Consider the following 3977-nt stretch of genomic DNA (forward strand, 5'->3'; position numbering starts at 1 on the left):
GAAAAAGGAGAGAGCAGGGGTACTACCCATGGCTGATCCCTTATGACAGAAGTCTGCTCAGGAGGCCCGTTTGGGAGCAGATGTCCTGTAGGAGCAGTGTGGGACCTGAGGCTGGCTTCACCCGCCCGTGCCAGACCCCAGAGCCCAGCCTCAATGAAGATGACCCAGGCAGAGGGGATCATGTGACCATGCTTCTTCAGGCCTTCATTTTGGAGCAGGTGTTTTTTTTTTCTTTAAAGGGGTGGTGGTTCTGCTTTATTCCCCCAATTACAAAAAGAAGCAAAGTGGAGAGAGGAGTTCCCTGCTCCTCTTCTTTCATCCTTCCTGCCCCGCAGACTGGTAATCAGGACCTGCTCCCTTTACTGTAAACACCCAGGGCCATGCAGGGCATCAGGCAGCCCCCTTGGCATCACTGGGCTTGCTGGCTCTCTACACCAGGAGACCCCTGTGACCTTGCCATGCTAAGCAGAGCAGCTTTGACCACGTACCTTATTCTCATTAGTTTCTAGCCTTAGCTTAGCCCCCTGTTGGGCCCATTACAGACTTAAAAATGGCTCATCCTAAACAAAGAATTAAGAAAGAGACTGGGGGATGGGTTTCCAAAAAGCCACAGAAATCTTTTCTTCCATGTCTGCAGAGAGGGAGCCAGCCTGGCCGGATTCTGAGTTTTCAGTCTTACAGAACCCCAGTTTTGTTTGGGCAGCAACAGACCCAGTGAAAATAGTTGATTTTCCAGTTTTTCTTGCAACTGGGAGTGAGTGACCTCTGGCCTAGTTCTGGACTATGAAATAGGGTAGAATTCTGGCAGGTAGGACTTATGGGAAAGGTGTTGTTTTTCCAATAAAAATGTAGCGATAAGGCTGGGTTGCTTTTTGCCTTTGCCCCTTTTCCCTGCTAGAACCTCGGGTGTGATGCTGACGGGCAGCAACCCTTCTGCGACCATGAGGTCCACAGAGGCATAGATAGGGTGCACGTGGGGAGGCCCAGGGACCTGTGCTCTTAGCAGCACACGGAGCTGCCACTCCAGCACGGGTCTGCCCCTCCCAGCAGGGCTTTGGTTCCACACAGCGAGCACAGCATCTAAACCAGCATAGCGTCTGTCAACAAGTCTCCTTGGAAAGCACCCTGGCTCCTACAGCTGCCCGAGCATTCCCTGTCCCTAGGGAAACACGGAGAAGATATGTTCGATTTTAAGACCAGGCCCTTTCTTCCCCTCCCAGAACCTTCTCTTATTAAGGACAGGTAGAGCTTGATGACCAGCTTTGGGCCAAGTTCAAAGATGGCTTCTACCCACATGCAAAGGCCTCGGGAACCCTTCTTGGTCCCATACCAAGCCATGCCAGGGAGCAGGCTACTTTGCTGGGCACAAGCTCATCAACCTGCTGCCCGCTGCCAGCAGGGAGAAGAGACTACTGACATCCAGAATTCGGCCACGATGGGGCTCAGTGGGGGTTTAGGGCAACTGACCACGGCCTCAGTAACCATGGAGTGGTTAGAACAGCACGGATGCCCAACGTGTCCAGTTCCGTCTTATTTTTAAGAAAGTAGTGACAAGAAAAAAAAATATTCTGAGTCCTAAATTAAATTATAGTTTGGTACAGAGGCAAGGGTAATTAACCAGTGAATAGCTGTGGGCCAACTAACAAAAGCCTGCTTGTATCGCTGGATGTTGCTGGAGCTTTGAATCAACTTCCAGGTGGCTGTCTAAAAAGAAACAGCTGACCATCAGATGCCGCTTCATTCTGCTTATGCAGGAACTTTCTGGACTGTTGCCCACAATCAATCAAAAGTAGTAAATCTTTTCCCCTTATGAACTGTGCACCTTTCCCTGAACTGTCCCTGCTTCACCCTTTCCTGTCCCCCCAACCCTTGTCTATAGCCGATGTAAATCCTTTCAAAACAATCCTTCTGTAAAAGAGCCCGGTCAGCTACAGGAGAGGAGCTATGTTCGTCTTCCCCATCTTGTCCTGCTACTGGTGGTTTAAATTGCATACCCAGGACGTGGCAGCCCCTTTTCTGGCTAACATATGGCTCAATAAACCCTTCCTTTCCAAAAGCTTTCAGCTGTGAACTTTTTTTTTTTTTTTTTTTTAATAGCAGAAATGTGTAGTCCACTTAGAAATGTTTTATCACGCCTTGGCACATTGCTCAGTGGTTGGAGCGTTGGCCCAGAAACCAAATGGTTTGATTCCTAGACAAGGGTAGGAACCCGGGTTGCAGGTTTGATCCAGGTGTGTGCCCTGGGCAACCAACTGATGCGTCTCTCTCACATGGATGTTTCTCTCTCTCCCCCTCCCTCCCTCCCTCCCTGCCTTCCACTCTCTCTAAAGGACTCCATTTTATCAATAACAAAAACATCTTCAGGTGTGGATTAACAAAAAACAACAAAACAATTAAAATAGAAACAAATTGGCTATAATGGGTGTAGGTTTTAGTTGCCTTGGAAATTCTCTCCCTAGGAAATCTCTGCTTCCTGTGAACATGGAGCTCCCTGGGAAGCAGGTCCTTTACTTGCTGGTCAGCCCAGGCCAGTTGAGGGGGTCTTGGCTGAGAGGTATGCTCTCTTGCCCTTAGCCTTCCAGAATAGATTCCTATCTGGGGCTGGGGACAAAACTTGACTTGCAGTTGCATTTTGTTTGGCCTGCCCTTAAAAAAAAAAAAAATTATATATATATATATATATATATATATATATATATATACACACACACACACACACACACACACACATATATATATATATATATATATATATATATATATTCACCAATTGTTACAAATTGGGATATTTCACTTAAAACTTCAGACTTTGCATTTACTTGATCGAATGAATAGATCAGGCGACACTGTACCCTCACTGCCTCAGTGACAGCGATCAGCTGGAGGCCCCTTGGGCCTGGGCCTGTTTTTCTCCGATTTGCTACAGTCCCTACTATTTCCTACTGTACTCCAATAGCAAGGCCAAGTTTGCTTGTCTGTTCTTGGACATAGCAGCTGATTTCTTACACATATGTGTCACCTGCATGATTTCTGTTGGGACTTGAATCTAAGTTTGTATTGGTTTCTCCAGAGAAACAGAACCAATAGGGGATATATCTATATATACATATATAATTATATAGATATTTATAGATAGAGCTCAATGATAAATATAACATGGCAGTCCCATCTGGAAGTTGGAAACCCAGGAAAGCCATTGAAGTGATTCAGTCTGAGTCTGAAGGCCTCCGAACCAGGGAAGCTGATTGTGTAAATCCTAGTTCCAGAGCAAGGAAGATGAGATGAGATGTCACAGCTTAATCAATGAGACAAGAAAAAGGGGGTGAGCCGGGCCAGTGTGGCCAAGTGGGCTAGGCGTGGATCCATGAACCAGGAGGTCACGGTTCAATTCCCGGTGAGGGCACACCTGGGTGTCCTACTTGATCCCTCCCCAATTATTAACCCACTAGAGGCCCAGTGCACGAAAATCGTGCACTCAGGGGTGGAAGTCCCTTCAGTCTGGCCTGAGCCCTCTCCCAGTCCGAGAGCCCTTGGGGGATGTCTAACTGAGGTTTAGGCCTGCTCTCCCTGGGAGCGGGCCTAAGCCATCAGTCAGACATCCTGCCATGCCCCTGCGCTTGCCAGCCCTGAGTCTGATTCAGGGCTTCTGTCTGAATGGCGCACTGACCACTAGGGGGCAGCTCCTGCATTGAGCGCCTGCCCCCTGGTGGTCAGTGCGCATCATAGCCACAGGTAGTTCCACCGCTTAGTCAATTTGAGTATTAGCCTTTCCCTTTATAGGGTTCCCCAGACGAAAAGGGATTATTGCTGTGAGTCAGGCTAGCCTCGTTCCCCTGCAAGCACTCAAACCACAGCTGGGAGGCTGAGGACCAGCCCAGCTCCCCGGGGGCCGCGCAGGGGGTGTCCCTGACGTCACGCGCCAGCGGCCCGCACGCCCCGCCCCGCGGCTCACGCGCACGCGCACGCGCGCTCGGGCT

The sequence above is a fragment of the Pipistrellus kuhlii genome, unplaced genomic scaffold, assembly GCF_014108245.1.
Source record: "Pipistrellus kuhlii isolate mPipKuh1 unplaced genomic scaffold, mPipKuh1.p scaffold_m20_p_6, whole genome shotgun sequence".
NCBI classification, from domain to species: domain Eukaryota; kingdom Metazoa; phylum Chordata; class Mammalia; order Chiroptera; family Vespertilionidae; genus Pipistrellus; species Pipistrellus kuhlii.